This window comes from Platichthys flesus, chromosome 10 (genome assembly GCF_949316205.1).
Source record: "Platichthys flesus chromosome 10, fPlaFle2.1, whole genome shotgun sequence".
NCBI classification, from domain to species: Eukaryota; Metazoa; Chordata; class Actinopteri; order Pleuronectiformes; family Pleuronectidae; genus Platichthys; species Platichthys flesus.
In genome coordinates, this window is record NC_084954.1 from 24,834,132 (window position 1) to 24,852,685 (window position 18,554).

The window sequence follows — 18,554 nt, forward strand, 5'->3', positions numbered from 1 at the left end:
ATTGTTTGAGTGTTTGCTTTTCTACAAGGTAAGAACAGAGTGCACCATTCCCAGCGGCACTGCAATGCTAGGTCGATGCGTGGAGAGAAGGGAGCAAGCTCCAAATTTCTGCTCCTCTTGCCAAAAATCTGCTTAATATGTAGTCCTCATATAGAGGACATATCAGATATTAAACTGATAAGAACAGATACTACACTTGATCTTAGCCAAAAGGCCGAGAAGCGATAATCCACAAGTGTTGGATGTCCAAGCCAACCTCTTGGCACAAATCTCCCTTGCTGTGGTACCCCGTTTGTAGGTGTGCATAACAATGGCTGCTCATCACCTCCGCCCAAGCTCTCCTTTGTGGACACCTGATTGCTGACCTAGACAGCTCTTTGACTTTTCACAATTTCATAAGGCTCAGCCATACAGCAAAGCCTGCCAAAAATAGATTCAACTCACGTTTGTTCCTCTCCACGGAAGTCTTTAGTAAAAGGCGAAAGACTTGTGCGTTATGAAGAGAAACCAGAGTCAGCATGGCCCTCTGCTCGAGAGCAGCGGTGGAGCCTCTCGGTCACAGTCACCACCTTCGCGGTGGGCCTCTCTTTGCTTTCCGCATGTCAGATTCTAGTATACAACATTCCCACCACGCCCCCATCTGCCAACACAAATTATACAAGGCTTTATTTGCTCCTGCCCTGACTAGTGATTGGCTTTTAAGCCTTTTTAAGCAATACATCCCTGAACCACTTACATTGGGTCCAAAAGCGGACTCTGCTTTCTCACCAAGTCTCCCAGGAGATGTTGAGTGAAAACACGTTTCAGTTTTTGACAAATGCTTCTGATTCTATTTGGAATCCAGTTGATGCTCATTGTGACCCCGTGCAGATTCATGCATAATCGCTTCACAAGGCAGTGAGTCATCAGAGCAGTTTTGCACACTTGTCAAACTCTGCCAGGCCATTCCCTCAGTTTCATTGACCCAGTGTAGAATTCACCTTGAAACCTCCACAATTGTTTGAGTGTTTGCTTTTCTACAAGGTAAGAACAGAGTGCACCGTTCCCAGCGGCACTGCAATGCTAGGTCGATGCGTGGAGAGAAGGGAGCAAGCTCCAAATTTCTGCTCCTCTTGCCAAAAATCTGCTTAATATGTAGTCCTCATATAGAGGACATATCAGATATTAAACTGATGAGAACAGATACTACACTTGATCTTAGCCAAAAGGCCGAGAAGCGATAATCCACAAGTGTTGGATGTCCACGCCAACCTCTTGGCACAAATCTCCCTTGCTGTGGTACCCCGTTTGTAGGTGTGCGTAACAATGGCTCATGACCTCCGCCCAAGCTCTCCTTTGTGGACACATGATTGCTGACCTAGACAGCTCTTTGACTTTTCACAATTTCATAAGGCTCAGCCATACAGCAAAGCCTGCCAAAAATAGATTCAACTCATGTTTGTTCCTCTCCACGGAAGTCTTTAGTAAAAGGCGAAAGACTTGTGCGTTATGAAGAGAAACCAGAGTCAGCATGGCCCTCTGCTTGAGAGCAGCGTTGGAGCCTCTCGGTCACAGTCACCACCTTCGCGGTGGGGTTTCTCTTTGCTTTCCGCATGTCAGATTCTAGTATACAACAGTCCACCACGCCCCCATCTGCCAACACAAATTATACAAGGCTTTATTTGCTCCTGCCCTGACTAGTGATTGGCTTTTAAGCCTTTTTAAGCGATACATCCCTGAACCACTTACATTGGGTCCAAAAGCGGACTCTGCTTTCTCACCAAGTCTCCCAGGAGATGTTGAGTGAAAACACGTTTCAGTTTTTGACAAATGCTTCTGATTCTATTTGGAATCCAGTTGATGCTCATTGTGACCCCGTGCAGAGTCATGCATAATCACTTCACAAGGCAGTGAGTCATAAGAGCAGTTTTGCACACTTGTCAAACTCTGCCAGGCCATTCCCTCAGTTTCATTGACCCAGTGTAGAATTCACCTTGAAACCTCCACAATTGTTTGAGTGTTTGCTTTTCTACAAGGTAAGAACAGAGTGCACCGTTCCCAGCGGCACTGCAATGCTAGGTCGATGCATGGAGAGAAGGGAGCAAGCTCCAAATTTCTGCTCCTCTTGCCAAAAATCTGCTTAATATGTAGTCCTCATATAGAGGACATATCAGATATTAAACTGATAAGAACAGATACTACACTTGATCTTAGCCAAAAGGCCGAGAAGCGATAATCCACAAGTGTTGGATGTCCAAGCCAACCTCTTGGCACAAATCTCCCTTGCTGTGGTACCCCGTTTGTAGGTGTGCATAACAATGGCTGCTCATCACCTCCGCCCAAGCTCTCCTTTGTGGACACCTGATTGCTGACCTAGACAGCTCTTTGACTTTTCACAATTTCATAAGGCTCAGCCATACAGCAAAGCCTGCCAAAAATAGATTCAACTCACGTTTGTTCCTCTCCACGGAAGTCTTTAGTAAAAGGCGAAAGACTTGTGCGTTATGAAGAGAAACCAGAGTCAGCATGGCCCTCTGCTCGAGAGCAGCGGTGGAGCCTCTCGGTCACAGTCACCACCTTCGCGGTGGGCCTCTCTTTGCTTTCCGCATGTCAGATTCTAGTATACAACATTCCCACCACGCCCCCATCTGCCAACACAAATTATACAAGGCTTTATTTGCTCCTGCCCTGACTAGTGATTGGCTTTTAAGCCTTTTTAAGCAATACATCCCTGAACCACTTACATTGGGTCCAAAAGCGGACTCTGCTTTCTCACCAAGTCTCCCAGGAGATGTTGAGTGAAAACACGTTTCAGTTTTTGACAAATGCTTCTGATTCTATTTGGAATCCAGTTGATGCTCATTGTGACCCCGTGCAGATTCATGCATAATCGCTTCACAAGGCAGTGAGTCATCAGAGCAGTTTTGCACACTTGTCAAACTCTGCCAGGCCATTCCCTCAGTTTCATTGACCCAGTGTAGAATTCACCTTGAAACCTCCACAATTGTTTGAGTGTTTGCTTTTCTACAAGGTAAGAACAGAGTGCACCGTTCCCAGCGGCACTGCAATGCTAGGTCGATGCGTGGAGAGAAGGGAGCAAGCTCCAAATTTCTGCTCCTCTTGCCAAAAATCTGCTTAATATGTAGTCCTCATATAGAGGACATATCAGATATTAAACTGATAAGAACAGATACTACACTTGATCTTAGCCAAAAGGCCGAGAAGCGATAATCCACAAGTGTTGGATGTCCACGCCAACCTCTTGGCACAAATCTCCCTTGCTGTGGTACCCCGTTTGTAGGTGTGCGTAACAATGGCTCATGACCTCCGCCCAAGCTCTCCTTTGTGGACACCTGATTGCTGACCTAGACAGCTCTTTGACTTTTCACAATTTCATAAGGCTCAGCCATACAGCAAAGCCTGCCAAAAATAGATTCAACTCATGTTTGTTCCTCTCCACGGAAGTCTTTAGTAAAAGGCGAAAGACTTGTGCGTTATGAAGAGAAACCAGAGTCAGCATGGCCCTCTGCTTGAGAGCAGCGTTGGAGCCTCTCGGTCACAGTCACCACCTTCGCGGTGGGGTTTCTCTTTGCTTTCCGCATGTCAGATTCTAGTATACAACAGTCCACCACGCCCCCATCTGCCAACACAAATTATACAAGGCTTTATTTGCTCCTGCCCTGACTAGTGATTGGCTTTTAAGCCTTTTTAAGCGATACATCCCTGAACCACTTACATTGGGTCCAAAAGCGGACTCTGCTTTCTCACCAAGTCTCCCAGGAGATGTTGAGTGAAAACACGTTTCAGTTTTTGACAAATGCTTCTGATTCTATTTGGAATCCAGTTGATGCTCATTGTGACCCCGTGCAGAGTCATGCATAATCACTTCACAAGGCAGTGAGTCATAAGAGCAGTTTTGCACACTTGTCAAACTCTGCCAGGCCATTCCCTCAGTTTCATTGACCCAGTGTAGAATTCACCTTGAAACCTCCACAATTGTTTGAGTGTTTGCTTTTCTACAAGGTAAGAACAGAGTGCACCGTTCCCAGCGGCACTGCAATGCTAGGTCGATGCGTGGAGAGAAGGGAGCAAGCTCCAAATTTCTGCTCCTCTTGCCAAAAATCTGCTTAATATGTAGTCCTCATATAGAGGACATATCAGATATTAAACTGATAAGAACAGATACTACACTTGATCTTAGCCAAAAGGCCGAGAAGCGATAATCCACAAGTGTTGGATGTCCAAGCTAACCTCTTGGCACAAATCTCCCTTGCTGTGGTACCCCGTTTGTAGGTGTGCATAACAATGGCTGCTCATCACCTCCGCCCAAGCTCTCCTTTGTGGACACCTGATTGCTGACCTAGACAGCTCTTTGACTTTTCACAATTTCATAAGGCTCAGCAAAACAGCAAAGCCTGCCAAAAATAGATTCAACTCATGTTTGTTCCTCTCCACGGAAGTCTTTAGTAAAAGGCGAAAGACTTGTGCGTTATGAAGAGAAACCAGAGTCAGCATGGCCCTCTGCTCGAGAGCAGCGGTGGAGCCTCTCGGTCACAGTCACCACCTTCGCGGTGGGCCTCTCTTTGCTTTCCGCATGTAAGATTCTAGTATACAACATTCCCACCACGCCCCCATCTGCCAACACAAATTATACAAGGCTTTATTTGCTCCTGCCCTGACTAGTGATTGGCTTTTAAGCCTTTTTAAGCAATACATCCCTGAACCACTTACATTGGGTCCAAAAGCGGACTCTGCTTTCTCACCAGGTCTCCCAGGAGATGTTGAGTGAAAACACGTTTCAGTTTTTGACAAATGCTTCTGATTCTATTTGGAATCCAGTTGATGCTCATTGTGACCCCGTGCAGATTCATGCATAATCGCTTCACAAGGCAGTGAGTCATCAGAGCAGTTTTGCACACTTGTCAAACTCTGCCAGGCCATTCCCTCAGTTTCATTGACCCAGTGTAGAATTCACCTTGAAACCTCCACAATTGTTTGAGTGTTTGCTTTTCTACAAGGTAAGAACAGAGTGCACCATTCCCAGCGGCACTGCAATGCTAGGTCGATGCGTGGAGAGAAGGGAGCAAGCTCCAAATTTCTGCTCCTCTTGCCAAAAATCTGCTTAATATGTAGTCCTCATATAGAGGACATATCAGATATTAAACTGATAAGAACAGATACTACACTTGATCTTAGCCAAAAGGCCGAGAAGCGATAATCCACAAGTGTTGGATGTCCAAGCCAACCTCTTGGCACAAATCTCCCTTGCTGTGGTACCCCGTTTGTAGGTGTGCATAACAATGGCTGCTCATCACCTCCGCCCAAGCTCTCCTTTGTGGACACCTGATTGCTGACCTAGACAGCTCTTTGACTTTTCACAATTTCATAAGGCTCAGCCATACAGCAAAGCCTGCCAAAAATAGATTCAACTCACGTTTGTTCCTCTCCACGGAAGTCTTTAGTAAAAGGCGAAAGACTTGTGCGTTATGAAGAGAAACCAGAGTCAGCATGGCCCTCTGCTCGAGAGCAGCGGTGGAGCCTCTCGGTCACAGTCACCACCTTCGCGGTGGGCCTCTCTTTGCTTTCCGCATGTCAGATTCTAGTATACAACATTCCCACCACGCCCCCATCTGCCAACACAAATTATACAAGGCTTTATTTGCTCCTGCCCTGACTAGTGATTGGCTTTTAAGCCTTTTTAAGCAATACATCCCTGAACCACTTACATTGGGTCCAAAAGCGGACTCTGCTTTCTCACCAAGTCTCCCAGGAGATGTTGAGTGAAAACACGTTTCAGTTTTTGACAAATGCTTCTGATTCTATTTGGAATCCAGTTGATGCTCATTGTGACCCCGTGCAGATTCATGCATAATCGCTTCACAAGGCAGTGAGTCATCAGAGCAGTTTTGCACACATGTCAAACTCTGCCAGGCCATTCCCTCAGTTTCATTGACCCAGTGTAGAATTCACCTTGAAACCTCCACAATTGTTTGAGTGTTTGCTTTTCTACAAGGTAAGAACAGAGTGCACCGTTCCCAGCGGCACTGCAATGCTAGGTCGATGCGTGGAGAGAAGGGAGCAAGCTCCAAATTTCTGCTCCTCTTGCCAAAAATCTGCTTAATATGTAGTCCTCATATAGAGGACATATCAGATATTAAACTGATAAGAACAGATACTACACTTGATCTTAGCCAAAAGGCCGAGAAGCGATAATCCACAAGTGTTGGATGTCCACGCCAACCTCTTGGCACAAATCTCCCTTGCTGTGGTACCCCGTTTGTAGGTGTGCGTTACAATGGCTCATGACCTCCGCCCAAGCTCTCCTTTGTGGACACCTGATTGCTGACCTAGACAGCTCTTTGACTTTTCACAATTTCATAAGGCTCAGCCATACAGCAAAGCCTGCCAAAAATAGATTCAACTCATGTTTGTTCCTCTCCACGGAAGTCTTTAGTAAAAGGCGAAAGACTTGTGCGTTATGAAGAGAAACCAGAGTCAGCATGGCCCTCTGCTTGAGAGCAGCGTTGGAGCCTCTCGGTCACAGTCACCACCTTCGCGGTGGGGTTTCTCTTTGCTTTCCGCATGTCAGATTCTAGTATACAACAGTCCACCACGCCCCCATCTGCCAACACAAATTATACAAGGCTTTATTTGCTCCTGCCCTGACTAGTGATTGGCTTTTAAGCCTTTTTAAGCGATACATCCCTGAACCACTTACATTGGGTCCAAAAGCGGACTCTGCTTTCTCACCAAGTCTCCCAGGAGATGTTGAGTGAAAACACGTTTCAGTTTTTGACAAATGCTTCTGATTCTATTTGGAATCCAGTTGATGCTCATTGTGACCCTGTGCAGAGTCATGCATAATCACTTCACAAGGCAGTGAGTCATAAGAGCAGTTTTGCACACTTGTCAAACTCTGCCAGGCCATTCCCTCAGTTTCATTGACCCAGTGTAGAATTCACCTTGAAACCTCCACAATTGTTTGAGTGTTTGCTTTTCTACAAGGTAAGAACAGAGTGCACCGTTCCCAGCGGCACTGCAATGCTAGGTCGATGCGTGGAGAGAAGGGAGCAAGCTCCAAATTTCTGCTCCTCTTGCCAAAAATCTGCTTAATATGTAGTCCTCATATAGAGGACATATCAGATATTAAACTGATAAGAACAGATACTACACTTGATCTTAGCCAAAAGGCCGAGAAGCGATAATCCACAAGTGTTGGATGTCCAAGCTAACCTCTTGGCACAAATCTCCCTTGCTGTGGTACCCCGTTTGTAGGTGTGCATAACAATGGCTGCTCATCACCTCCGCCCAAGCTCTCCTTTGTGGACACCTGATTGCTGACCTAGACAGCTCTTTGACTTTTCACAATTTCATAAGGCTCAGCAAAACAGCAAAGCCTGCCAAAAATAGATTCAACTCATGTTTGTTCCTCTCCAAGGAAGTCTTTAGTAAAAGGCGAAAGACTTGTGCGTTATGAAGAGAAACCAGAGTCAGCATGGCCCTCTGCTCGAGAGCAGCGGTGGAGCCTCTCGGTCACAGTCACCACCTTCGCGGTGGGCCTCTCTTTGCTTTCCGCATGTAAGATTCTAGTATACAACATTCCCACCACGCCCCCATCTGCCAACACAAATTATACAAGGCTTTATTTGCTCCTGCCCTGACTAGTGATTGGCTTTTAAGCCTTTTTAAGCAATACATCCCTGAACCACTTACATTGGGTCCAAAAGCGGACTCTGCTTTCTCACCAGGTCTCCCAGGAGATGTTGAGTGAAAACACGTTTCAGTTTTTGACAAATGCTTCTGATTCTATTTGGAATCCAGTTGATGCTCATTGTGACCCCGTGCAGATTCATGCATAATCGCTTCACAAGGCAGTGAGTCATCAGAGCAGTTTTGCACACTTGTCAAACTCTGCCAGGCCATTCCCTCAGTTTCATTGACCCAGTGTAGAATTCACCTTGAAACCTCCACAATTGTTTGAGTGTTTGCTTTTCTACAAGGTAAGAACAGAGTGCACCATTCCCAGCGGCACTGCAATGCTAGGTCGATGCGTGGAGAGAAGGGAGCAAGCTCCAAATTTCTGCTCCTCTTGCCAAAAATCTGCTTAATATGTAGTCCTCATATAGAGGACATATCAGATATTAAACTGATAAGAACAGATACTACACTTGATCTTAGCCAAAAGGCCGAGAAGCGATAATCCACAAGTGTTTGATGTCCAAGCCAACCTCTTGGCACAAATCTCCCTTGCTGTGGTACCCCGTTTGTAGGTGTGCATAACAATGGCTGCTCATCACCTCCGCCCAAGCTCTCCTTTGTGGACACCTGATTGCTGACCTAGACAGCTCTTTGACTTTTCACAATTTCATAAGGCTCAGCCATACAGCAAAGCCTGCCAAAAATAGATTCAACTCATGTTTGTTCCTCTCCACGGAAGTCTTTAGTAAAAGGCGAAAGACTTGTGCGTTATGAAGAGAAACCAGAGTCAGCATGGCCCTCTGCTTGAGAGCAGCGTTGGAGCCTCTCGGTCACAGTCACCACCTTCGCGGTGGGGTTTCTCTTTGCTTTCCGCATGTCAGATTCTAGTATACAACAGTCCACCACGCCCCCATCTGCCAACACAAATTATACAAGGCTTTATTTGCTCCTGCCCTGACTAGTGATTGGCTTTTAAGCCTTTTTAAGCGATACATCCCTGAACCACTTACATTGGGTCCAAAAGCGGACTCTGCTTTCTCACCAAGTCTCCCAGGAGATGTTGAGTGAAAACACGTTTCAGTTTTTGACAAATGCTTCTGATTCTATTTGGAATCCAGTTGATGCTCATTGTGACCCCGTGCAGAGTCATGCATAATCACTTCACAAGGCAGTGAGTCATAAGAGCAGTTTTGCACACTTGTCAAACTCTGCCAGGCCATTCCCTCAGTTTCATTGACCCAGTGTAGAATTCACCTTGAAACCTCCACAATTGTTTGAGTGTTTGCTTTTCTACAAGGTAAGAACAGAGTGCACCGTTCCCAGCGGCACTGCAATGCTAGGTCGATGCGTGGAGAGAAGGGAGCAAGCTCCAAATTTCTGCTCCTCTTGCCAAAAATCTGCTTAATATGTAGTCCTCATATAGAGGACATATCAGATATTAAACTGATAAGAACAGATACTACACTTGATCTTAGCCAAAAGGCCGAGAAGCGATAATCCACAAGTGTTGGATGTCCAAGCTAACCTCTTGGCACAAATCTCCCTTGCTGTGGTACCCCGTTTGTAGGTGTGCATAACAATGGCTGCTCATCACCTCCGCCCAAGCTCTCCTTTGTGGACACCTGATTGCTGACCTAGACAGCTCTTTGACTTTTCACAATTTCATAAGGCTCAGCAAAACAGCAAAGCCTGCCAAAAATAGATTCAACTCATGTTTGTTCCTCTCCACGGGAGTCTTTAGTAAAAGGCGAAAGACTTGTGCGTTATGAAGAGAAACCAGAGTCAGCATGGCCCTCTGCTCGAGAGCAGCGGTGGAGCCTCTCGGTCACAGTCACCACCTTCGCGGTGGGCCTCTCTTTGCTTTCCGCATGTCAGATTCTAGTATACAACATTCCCACCACGCCCCCATCTGCCAACACAAATTATACAAGGCTTTATTTGCTCCTGCCCTGACTAGTGATTGGCTTTTAAGCCTTTTTAAGCAATACATCCCTGAACCACTTACATTGGGTCCAAAAGCGGACTCTGCTTTCTCACCAGGTCTCCCAGGAGATGTTGAGTGAAAACACGTTTCAGTTTTTGACAAATGCTTCTGATTCTATTTGGAATCCAGTTGATGCTCATTGTGACCCCGTGCAGATTCATGCATAATCGCTTCACAAGGCAGTGAGTCATCAGAGCAGTTTTGCACACTTGTCAAACTCTGCCAGGCCATTCCCTCAGTTTCATTGACCCAGTGTAGAATTCACCTTGAAACCTCCACAATTGTTTGAGTGTTTGCTTTTCTACAAGGTAAGAACAGAGTGCACCATTCCCAGCGGCACTGCAATGCTAGGTCGATGCGTGGAGAGAAGGGAGCAAGCTCCAAATTTCTGCTCCTCTTGCCAAAAATCTGCTTAATATGTAGTCCTCATATAGAGGACATATCAGATATTAAACTGATAAGAACAGATTTTTTTTTTTTTTTTTTTTTTTTTTTTTGGAATTTTTTTTTTATTTAATTCACTCATGAGCAGTACAATACTTTACATTACAAAGATCATCATCTCTCCACATCTTAAGACCTCCAGAATTCTATCGGACTAAAAGAAAATAAGAGGAGGTACAATAAAAGACTCTTTCATGAGTTCAGTCTACAGATTGTCAAAAATAATTTTCCATCGATCTTTAATTGAGTCGATGCCCCATTTGCTCGCCTCCAATTTAAGTTTTCGCCGCATAATGTCTTCAATACTGTGTGTAGTGTTTTCTATCGACCACTTTTCCGTCCCATTTATTATACTACCTCTTACCTCCCATAACTTAGCCTTCACAATTGATGTAAGTTCTAAGGCTTTGCACACACCTTTGTCCCCCTCTAAACTAAAATCCATGAACAGAACTTTTTCCCAATTCACCTCTTTTAGAAACCCGAATCTTTGGCCCAATTTCTTCCACAATTGTTTTGCAAAGGGACATTCAAATAATGCATGTTCCACGGTTTCTACCCCATTGCATCCACGTCTTGGGCATATCCTATTTAATGTTAAATCATGATTAAATAGAGTATTCCTCACAGGTAATTTCCTATGAAGCACCAACCAATTAAAATCTCTTAATCTGTTTTCTAGACTCTTGCATTGGGTTCTTCTCCACACGTCACTATGAACATGCAAACCATCTTTAGGGTCAAACTTAGCAATCAACGTTTCATACAGCTTTTTGTGATTAACTACTGAATCTCTTTTCCAACACTCCTTGTATTTCTTTGCCCAACTTATCATTTTTTTATAATGATCTGGCATGACCTCTGCTTTCGGAAAACTGTTTTCCCATTTCGCCACAAGAGGTCTCAGATGGATAGAGAGCCAGAATTTAATCAATGGTTGGCATTTGTGTTCAGGTGGGTTTAACATTATTCTACATGTATTTGAAAAAAACAAAACTTTGAACTTCAAACCTAAATTTGGCATGTCCCTACCACCTCTTTCGACCGGCTGATACATTGTAGCTCTTTTAATGTATTCATACCCTCCCCATATGAACTGAAACAGAGATTTTTGAAGTTTTAAACAAACTAAAGCCGGCATGGGGAAAATATAAGCCACATGAAGTAATGTCGGCAATAAATCAGATTTAATAACCAAAATCTTACCACTAATGGACAGCCTTCTTAATTTCCACATATTTAGTTTTTTCAGCACTTTTCCCAATTTTGTCTCCCAATTAGTTTCTCCATCATTGTTATTTCCAAAGGATATTCCCAGTAAAGTCATTGGCCCCGCACACAGAGAGAACCCTAAAGGGTTATCAACTCTGTCCTTCCACTTTCCAAAGTATTTGATTTGGGATTTTCCTGTATTGACTCTAGAACCAGAAGCAACTGAGAATGTGTCGATGACCTGCATAGCTTCGCGCAGACAGAAATCATCTTTTAAATACAGTACAGTGTCATCTGCATACTGGGATATGGTCAAGGATTCACCACCAGGCAGCTGTATCCCCTTGATGTTAACATTTTTCCTGATTGCACATGCCAGCGTTTCAATGAATAGCACATACAAGGGGGCTGATGCTGGACATCCCTGTCTGACCCCTCTGGTTTGTTTAAAGAATTCACCAAGGTTGCCATTAACATTAACACTGCTTCCGACTTCTGTGTATAAAATCCTCAACCAACTCCTGAATCTAGCACCGAAGCCAAATTTCTTTAGTGTCCTAAACAAAAAATTGTGATCAACTCTGTCAAAGGCTTTTTCCTGGTCAAGACTGAGGACAATTAGTGGTATATTTCTGTCCTGAGAATAAGATAGTATATCTCTATGCATTTGTAAATTCCAGTTTAGTTGCCTGCCAGGTACTGCACATGTCTGATCTGAGCCGATGATTAAGGGTAGAGCTGACACCAAACGGTTTGTCAAAACCTTACTAAAAATCTTATAATCTGTACAAAGCATTGTTAGAGGCCTGTAGTTTGATATTTTGTTGACATCACCTTTTTTAAACAGCAGGGATATCACCCCTTTTCTCATGGATTCCCCCATAATCCCAGATGTACATATATAAGTGAACAACTCTAACAGCCATGACCCAATGTCTTCCCAAAATATTATATAAAATTCTTTTGTGATCCCATCTATTCCTGGCACCTTGCCCTTTTTCAAAGACATGGTTGCCCTCAGGATTTCTTCTAAAGTAAAATCTTTATCTAGCTCTGTTCTCAGATCTTCAGGTATGAATCTGTCTATATTGTCTAACAATGTTGCACCTTTCATGTAGTCAACCTTTTCTGCTTTAAAAAACGTAGAAAAATGATTAGAGATAACTTGAGCAATCCCATCAGGATCGTTAATCTCCTCACCTGTTTCATTTAAAACGGAAACTATGCTCCTCCTCTTTGCCTGTGCTTTGGACTGTCTAAAGAAGTAGGGAGAACACTTTTCGTCACTCTCCCACTTCTCTCTAAGACACCGGAATTTATAGGCCTATGCTCTGTTGTGAAAAAATAACCTCTGTTTATCTTGCAAATGTTTCAGCAAGTCCTTATCAATTTGTCCACCTGCATTTCTCTGTTCCATTAATTTATTTATGGCTTTTTGCAGTCGGTAGTATAATTTAAATTCCTCTTTCCTTGATTCTTTTGAGTAATTCTGTGTGTAGTATCTAATACGCAGCTTTGTGCTTTCCCACCATTCACAGACATTTTCATAAAATACTCTCATATGAAAGCAATCTTTTAGAAAACACTTTAATGCTACCCTAAACTGCTGGAGCTCTAGAATATTGTTGTTTAATTTCCAATACCCTTTACCATTTTTGATCATCATTGAGGTTAGTTTTACTGAGAGCATGTTGTGATCTGTGTAAAAAACTGGTGATACTTTCGCCCCTGTCACCTGAAATTCTACCGGACAAAATATATAGTCTATCCTACTCTTCGCCCCTCTACTATTTGACCATGTGAAGCCAAGATCGTCTGGGTTAGCTTTTTTATATGAATCCACCAAATTATACTTTGTAACAATATTTATTAAACTGGCCTCGGCCTTGCTGCCCTCACTTTGGGAATTGAAGTCTCCTCCAATTACCACATGGCGGTTGGTCATGAAAGCAGTGTCAAGACTAAGAAAAAGCTCCCTTCTCTCCTTTGGAGAAGAGTGGGCATATATGTTAATAACTCTTAACCCCTTTCCCTTCCAGTCAATATCTGTTACCAAAACCCTCCCCTGTACCACTGAAAAACTGCCAACCACTTGGACTTCATTATTCCCACATAGTGTTCCCACCCCAGATGAATGGACCCCCCCAATGCTCCACCTAGATTCACCTTTGGTCCACTCTTTTGAGAATAGGTTCACGTCGTCTTCATTTTTCAAGTGGACCTCTTGCAAAAGGCATAAAGAAAAGTTGATTGAACATAAATGAGAAAAGACCACTTCCCTTTTGGCCTTGTTCCTCAAACCTCTAACATTTATGGAAACTATATGTAATGAGGACATTCTGGTAAATGAGGAATGAGACAAAAAACAAAACAAACAAACAAACCATCAAAGACGAGACACTGTGTTTTCTCTAATTTTCAACTTCACAGTCAAATTCAATGCCTTCCCTATGTGTCTTTTCCTCGGGCACCGCGTGCCCTGAGTTGGGGGTATTACCCTCTGGAAGCAATGAGCATTGCTCTGAAACCAAATCCCTGTCAGAGTTGTTCGGAGCCAGGGACTCCACCAGGACACACCCGGACTGGGGCATGCTGCCGTCAGAGTCTGTCACCTCAGTCTGCACTGGAATTTGTCCATGTTCTCCACCCTCCAGCCCATCCACCCTGGCAGCAGCCTTCACATCCTGATCGCTGTTCACCTGCAGCCCCTCCATCTCCCCTTCCTCCTGCGACTCCTCCACAACCTCAGAAAGAACACTGAACACGCTTTCCACTCCCAGGGGCACAGCGCTTGTCTCGATCCTCCTTTTTTTCCCCTTGCCTCCCCTGCTTTCCACTGTGGTCCACTCAGGAACAGGTTGGCTCTCCTCTGAGGTTGTAGTCTCCTCCCCCTTCTTCTTCTCTGGGGGAGGTGCTCGTTCAGGTGGATCAACCACATTTGCCTCAATCTCATTGTCCACAAACATTTGATCAATTACCTCGTTAATTGCTCTCAGGGAGGAGGCATCAGGATCTTCGCACATTGGTCGCCTTACAATGCTTGCATAGGAGGAGCGGACCTCAGGGCAGTGCTTAAATAAATGTCCTTCAGACCCACAAAGATTGCATTTTCTGGAACGGTCACAAGTCCCCATTTTGTGTCCTAGACCCTTGCAATTTCTGCACCTCACCTGCGTGCAGGATTCTGCCGTGTGACCAAAGTCTGTGCATTTTCTGCAGTAAATAGGCTGGCCCGAGTAGTACAGATATCCTCTATTTGTGCCTATGGTGAAGGAGGCAGGGGGGTGGTGGTAGCCATCGTGACCATCTGGGTCATCCTTCAGCCGCACACGACATTGTCTTTTTCCAGTCCAAACGTCAAGAGAGTCCCTGATTTCCCTCATGCTCGAAATCACTGTCACATGCTTAGAAAGGAAGTATCTGGTTGCTTCTTCAGTTACCCAGGGATTATAGTTATGAATTGTGATAACACGCTCACCAGTTCGGCAAAGGCTTTGAATCTGGTACTCCCTCAGTGGTCCATCAGCCAAACGATCAGCCAACCTTTTCGTTTCCTCCATCTTGGTGAGATTATAGAACGTAACATCAAAAAAACGGTCGGTGGCATTTCTCTGCAAGCAGAGGAGGTCATCTATCTTGAGGGACAAGGCTCCAAAAAGAATATTAACTCCAAATTCTCTCCTATCCAAAAAAACTTCAGTACTCTTCCAAATGAATCTCAAAGTATTTTTCAGCACGGGAAGTCCCTGCTGTGAAACTGTTGCTGACGTCATTATGACAATCCACGTCCGCAAACCCTTCTCACCTGGCTAGATCTTAGCCAAAAGGCCGAGAAGCGATAATCCACAAGTGTTGGATGTCCAAGCCAACCTCTTGGCACAAATCTCCCTTGCTGTGGTACCCCGTTTGTAGGTGTGCATAACAATGGCTGCTCATCACCTCCGCCCAAGCTCTCCTTTGTGGACACCTGATTGCTGACCTAGACAGCTCTTTGACTTTTCACAATTTCATAAGGCTCAGCCATACAGCAAAGCCTGCCAAAAATAGATTCAACTCACGTTTGTTCCTCTCCACGGAAGTCTTTAGTAAAAGGCGAAAGACTTGTGCGTTATGAAGAGAAACCAGAGTCAGCATGGCCCTCTGCTCGAGAGCAGCGGTGGAGCCTCTCGGTCACAGTCACCACCTTCGCGGTGGGCCTCTCTTTGCTTTCCGCATGTCAGATTCTAGTATACAACATTCCCACCACGCCCCCATCTGCCAACACAAATTATACAAGGCTTTATTTGCTCCTGCCCTGACTAGTGATTGGCTTTTAAGCCTTTTTAAGCAATACATCCCTGAACCACTTACATTGGGTCCAAAAGCGGACTCTGCTTTCTCACCAAGTCTCCCAGGAGATGTTGAGTGAAAACACGTTTCAGTTTTTGACAAATGCTTCTGATTCTATTTGGAATCCAGTTGATGCTCATTGTGACCCCGTGCAGATTCATGCATAATCGCTTCACAAGGCAGTGAGTCATCAGAGCAGTTTTGCACACTTGTCAAACTCTGCCAGGCCATTCCCTCAGTTTCATTGACCCAGTGTAGAATTCACCTTGAAACCTCCACAATTGTTTGAGTGTTTGCTTTTCTACAAGGTAAGAACAGAGTGCACCGTTCCCAGCGGCACTGCAATGCTAGGTCGATGCGTTGAGAGAAGGGAGCAAGCTCCAAATTTCTGCTCCTCTTGCCAAAAATCTGCTTAATATGTAGTCCTCATATAGAGGACATATCAGATATTAAACTGATAAGAACAGATACTACACTTGATCTTAGCCAAAAGGCCGAGAAGCGATAATCCACAAGTGTTGGATGTCCACGCCAACCTCTTGGCACAAATCTCCCTTGCTGTGGTACCCCGTTTGTAGGTGTGCGTAACAATGGCTCATGACCTCCGCCCAAGCTCTCCTTTGTGGACACCTGATTGCTGACCTAGACAGCTCTTTGACTTTTCACAATTTCATAAGGCTCAGCCATACAGCAAAGCCTGCCAAAAATAGATTCAACTCATGTTTGTTCCTCTCCACGGAAGTCTTTAGTAAAAGGCGAAAGACTTGTGCGTTATGAAGAGAAACCAGAGTCAGCATGGCCCTCTGCTTGAGAGCAGCGGTGGAGCCTCTCGGTCACAGTCACCACCTTCGCGGTGGGGTTTCTCTTTGCTTTCCGCATGTCAGATTCTAGTATACAACAGTCCACCACGCCCCCATCTGCCAACACAAATTATACAAGGCTTTATTTGCTCCTGCCCTGACTAGTGATTGGCTTTTAAGCCTTTTTAAGCGATACATCCCTGAACCACTTACATTGGGTCCAAAAGCGGACTCTGCTTTCTCACCAAGTCTCCCAGGAGATGTTGAGTGAAAACACGTTTCAGTTTTTGACAAATGCTTCTGATTCTATTTGGAATCCAGTTGATGCTCATTGTGACCCCGTGCAGAGTCATGCATAATCACTTCACAAGGCAGTGAGTCATAAGAGCAGTTTTGCACACTTGTCAAACTCTGCCAGGCCATTCCCTCAGTTTCATTGACCCAGTGTAGAATTCACCTTGAAACCTCCACAATTGTTTGAGTGTTTGCTTTTCTACAAGGTAAGAACAGAGTGCACCGTTCCCAGCGGCACTGCAATGCTAGGTCGATGCGTGGAGAGAAGGGAGCAAGCTCCAAATTTCTGCTCCTCTTGCCAAAAATCTGCTTAATATGTAGTCCTCATATAGAGGACATATCAGATATTAAACTGATAAGAACAGATACTACACTTGATCTTAGCCAAAAGGCCGAGAAGCGATAATCCACAAGTGTTGGATGTCCAAGCTAACCTCTTGGCACAAATCTCCCTTGCTGTGGTACCCCGTTTGTAGGTGTGCATAACAATGGCTGCTCATCACCTGCGCCCAAGCTCTCCTTTGTGGACACCTGATTGCTGACCTAGACAGCTCTTTGACTTTTCACAATTTCATAAGGCTCAGCAAAACAGCAAAGCCTGCCAAAAATAGATTCAACTCATGTTTGTTCCTCTCCACGGAAGTCTTTAGTAAAAGGCGAAAGACTTGTGCGTTATGAAGAGAAACCAGAGTCAGCATGGCCCTCTGCTCGAGAGCAGCGGTGGAGCCTCTCGGTCACAGTCACCACCTTCGCGGTGGGCCTCTCTTTGCTTTCCGCATGTAAGATTCTAGTATACAACATTCCCACCACGCCCCCATCTGCCAACACAAATTATACAAGGCTTTATTTGCTCCTGCCCTGACTAGTGATTGGCTTTTAAGCCTTTTTAAGCAATACATCCCTGAACCACTTACATTGGGTCCAAAAGCGGACTCTGCTTTCTCAACAGGTCTCCCAGGAGATGTTGAGTGAAAACACGTTTCAGTTTTTGACAAATGCTTCTGATTCTATTTGGAATCCAGTTGATGCTCATTGTGACCCCGTGCAGATTCATGCATAATCGCTTCACAAGGCAGTGAGTCATCAGAGCAGTTTTGCACACTTGTCAAACTCTGCCAGGCCATTCCCTCAGTTTCATTGACCCAGTGTAGAATTCACCTTGAAACCTCCACAATTGTTTGAGTGTTTGCTTTTCTACAAGGTAAGAACAGAGTGCACCATTCCCAGCGGCACTGCAATGCTAGGTCGATGCGTGGAGAGAAGGGAGCAAGCTCCAAATTTCTGCTCCTCTTGCCAAAAATCTGCTTAATATGTAGTCCTCATATAGAGGACATATCAGATATTAAACTGATAAGAACAGATACTACACTTGATCTTAGCCAAAAGGCCGAGAAGCGATAATCCACAAGTGTTGGATGTCCAAGCTAACCTCTTGGCACAAATCTCCCTTGCTGTGGTACCCCGTTTGTAGGTGTGCATAACAATGGCTGCTCATCACCTCCGCCCAAGCTCTCCTTTGTGGACACCTGATTGCTGACCTAGACAGCTCTTTGACTTTTCACAATTTCATAAGGCTCAGCAAAACAGCAAAGCCTGCCAAAAATAGATTCAACTCATGTTTGTTCCTCTCCACGGAAGTCTTTAGTAAAAGGCGAAAGACTTGTGCGTTATGAAGAGAAACCAGAGTCAGCATGGCCCTCTGCTCGAGAGCAGCGGTGGAGCCTCTCGGTCACAGTCACCACCTTCGCGGTGGGCCTCTCTTTGCTTTCCGCATGTAAGATTCTAGTATACAACATTCCCACCACGCCCCCATC

The 18,554-nt window shown here is 44.8% G+C and overlaps 28 non-coding genes across 28 annotated transcripts; all 28 read right to left on the reverse strand.

Annotated features, from left to right (window-relative positions):
* Positions 1-34: 34 nt before the first annotated feature.
* LOC133962655 (U2 spliceosomal RNA) lies at positions 35-226 on the reverse strand. Its single transcript, XR_009922235.1, has one exon. It is a non-coding gene; the product is annotated as a U2 spliceosomal RNA (small nuclear RNA).
* Positions 227-403: 177 nt separating this feature from the next.
* On the reverse strand, positions 404-516 carry LOC133963655 (U5 spliceosomal RNA). The gene has a single exon (XR_009923147.1). It is a non-coding gene; the product is annotated as a U5 spliceosomal RNA (small nuclear RNA).
* A 513-nt stretch (positions 517-1,029) lies between these two features.
* Positions 1,030-1,221, reverse strand: LOC133962814 (U2 spliceosomal RNA). Its single transcript, XR_009922384.1, has one exon. It is a non-coding gene; the product is annotated as a U2 spliceosomal RNA (small nuclear RNA).
* A 174-nt stretch (positions 1,222-1,395) lies between these two features.
* On the reverse strand, positions 1,396-1,508 carry LOC133963578 (U5 spliceosomal RNA). Its single transcript, XR_009923073.1, has one exon. It is a non-coding gene; the product is annotated as a U5 spliceosomal RNA (small nuclear RNA).
* A 513-nt stretch (positions 1,509-2,021) lies between these two features.
* Positions 2,022-2,213, reverse strand: LOC133962591 (U2 spliceosomal RNA). The gene has a single exon (XR_009922174.1). It is a non-coding gene; the product is annotated as a U2 spliceosomal RNA (small nuclear RNA).
* Positions 2,214-2,390: 177 nt separating this feature from the next.
* On the reverse strand, positions 2,391-2,503 carry LOC133963658 (U5 spliceosomal RNA). Its single transcript, XR_009923149.1, has one exon. It is a non-coding gene; the product is annotated as a U5 spliceosomal RNA (small nuclear RNA).
* Positions 2,504-3,016: 513 nt separating this feature from the next.
* LOC133962561 (U2 spliceosomal RNA) lies at positions 3,017-3,208 on the reverse strand. Its single transcript, XR_009922145.1, has one exon. It is a non-coding gene; the product is annotated as a U2 spliceosomal RNA (small nuclear RNA).
* A 174-nt stretch (positions 3,209-3,382) lies between these two features.
* LOC133963580 (U5 spliceosomal RNA) lies at positions 3,383-3,495 on the reverse strand. The gene has a single exon (XR_009923074.1). It is a non-coding gene; the product is annotated as a U5 spliceosomal RNA (small nuclear RNA).
* Positions 3,496-4,008: 513 nt separating this feature from the next.
* Positions 4,009-4,200, reverse strand: LOC133962562 (U2 spliceosomal RNA). The gene has a single exon (XR_009922146.1). It is a non-coding gene; the product is annotated as a U2 spliceosomal RNA (small nuclear RNA).
* Positions 4,201-4,374: 174 nt separating this feature from the next.
* Positions 4,375-4,490, reverse strand: LOC133963741 (U5 spliceosomal RNA). Its single transcript, XR_009923226.1, has one exon. It is a non-coding gene; the product is annotated as a U5 spliceosomal RNA (small nuclear RNA).
* Positions 4,491-5,003: 513 nt separating this feature from the next.
* Positions 5,004-5,195, reverse strand: LOC133962656 (U2 spliceosomal RNA). Its single transcript, XR_009922236.1, has one exon. It is a non-coding gene; the product is annotated as a U2 spliceosomal RNA (small nuclear RNA).
* A 177-nt stretch (positions 5,196-5,372) lies between these two features.
* Positions 5,373-5,485, reverse strand: LOC133963659 (U5 spliceosomal RNA). Its single transcript, XR_009923150.1, has one exon. It is a non-coding gene; the product is annotated as a U5 spliceosomal RNA (small nuclear RNA).
* Positions 5,486-5,998: 513 nt separating this feature from the next.
* LOC133962563 (U2 spliceosomal RNA) lies at positions 5,999-6,190 on the reverse strand. The gene has a single exon (XR_009922147.1). It is a non-coding gene; the product is annotated as a U2 spliceosomal RNA (small nuclear RNA).
* Positions 6,191-6,364: 174 nt separating this feature from the next.
* LOC133963581 (U5 spliceosomal RNA) lies at positions 6,365-6,477 on the reverse strand. The gene has a single exon (XR_009923075.1). It is a non-coding gene; the product is annotated as a U5 spliceosomal RNA (small nuclear RNA).
* A 513-nt stretch (positions 6,478-6,990) lies between these two features.
* On the reverse strand, positions 6,991-7,182 carry LOC133962564 (U2 spliceosomal RNA). Its single transcript, XR_009922148.1, has one exon. It is a non-coding gene; the product is annotated as a U2 spliceosomal RNA (small nuclear RNA).
* A 174-nt stretch (positions 7,183-7,356) lies between these two features.
* LOC133963839 (U5 spliceosomal RNA) lies at positions 7,357-7,472 on the reverse strand. Its single transcript, XR_009923321.1, has one exon. It is a non-coding gene; the product is annotated as a U5 spliceosomal RNA (small nuclear RNA).
* A 513-nt stretch (positions 7,473-7,985) lies between these two features.
* Positions 7,986-8,177, reverse strand: LOC133962658 (U2 spliceosomal RNA). The gene has a single exon (XR_009922237.1). It is a non-coding gene; the product is annotated as a U2 spliceosomal RNA (small nuclear RNA).
* A 177-nt stretch (positions 8,178-8,354) lies between these two features.
* Positions 8,355-8,467, reverse strand: LOC133963582 (U5 spliceosomal RNA). The gene has a single exon (XR_009923076.1). It is a non-coding gene; the product is annotated as a U5 spliceosomal RNA (small nuclear RNA).
* Positions 8,468-8,980: 513 nt separating this feature from the next.
* On the reverse strand, positions 8,981-9,172 carry LOC133962565 (U2 spliceosomal RNA). The gene has a single exon (XR_009922149.1). It is a non-coding gene; the product is annotated as a U2 spliceosomal RNA (small nuclear RNA).
* A 174-nt stretch (positions 9,173-9,346) lies between these two features.
* On the reverse strand, positions 9,347-9,462 carry LOC133963841 (U5 spliceosomal RNA). Its single transcript, XR_009923323.1, has one exon. It is a non-coding gene; the product is annotated as a U5 spliceosomal RNA (small nuclear RNA).
* A 513-nt stretch (positions 9,463-9,975) lies between these two features.
* LOC133963061 (U2 spliceosomal RNA) lies at positions 9,976-10,167 on the reverse strand. Its single transcript, XR_009922600.1, has one exon. It is a non-coding gene; the product is annotated as a U2 spliceosomal RNA (small nuclear RNA).
* Positions 10,168-15,334: 5,167 nt separating this feature from the next.
* On the reverse strand, positions 15,335-15,447 carry LOC133963660 (U5 spliceosomal RNA). The gene has a single exon (XR_009923151.1). It is a non-coding gene; the product is annotated as a U5 spliceosomal RNA (small nuclear RNA).
* A 513-nt stretch (positions 15,448-15,960) lies between these two features.
* Positions 15,961-16,152, reverse strand: LOC133962871 (U2 spliceosomal RNA). The gene has a single exon (XR_009922438.1). It is a non-coding gene; the product is annotated as a U2 spliceosomal RNA (small nuclear RNA).
* Positions 16,153-16,326: 174 nt separating this feature from the next.
* On the reverse strand, positions 16,327-16,439 carry LOC133963583 (U5 spliceosomal RNA). Its single transcript, XR_009923077.1, has one exon. It is a non-coding gene; the product is annotated as a U5 spliceosomal RNA (small nuclear RNA).
* Positions 16,440-16,952: 513 nt separating this feature from the next.
* Positions 16,953-17,144, reverse strand: LOC133962566 (U2 spliceosomal RNA). The gene has a single exon (XR_009922150.1). It is a non-coding gene; the product is annotated as a U2 spliceosomal RNA (small nuclear RNA).
* Positions 17,145-17,318: 174 nt separating this feature from the next.
* LOC133963743 (U5 spliceosomal RNA) lies at positions 17,319-17,434 on the reverse strand. The gene has a single exon (XR_009923228.1). It is a non-coding gene; the product is annotated as a U5 spliceosomal RNA (small nuclear RNA).
* Positions 17,435-17,947: 513 nt separating this feature from the next.
* Positions 17,948-18,139, reverse strand: LOC133962659 (U2 spliceosomal RNA). The gene has a single exon (XR_009922238.1). It is a non-coding gene; the product is annotated as a U2 spliceosomal RNA (small nuclear RNA).
* Positions 18,140-18,313: 174 nt separating this feature from the next.
* LOC133963744 (U5 spliceosomal RNA) lies at positions 18,314-18,429 on the reverse strand. Its single transcript, XR_009923229.1, has one exon. It is a non-coding gene; the product is annotated as a U5 spliceosomal RNA (small nuclear RNA).
* Positions 18,430-18,554: the final 125 nt, after the last annotated feature.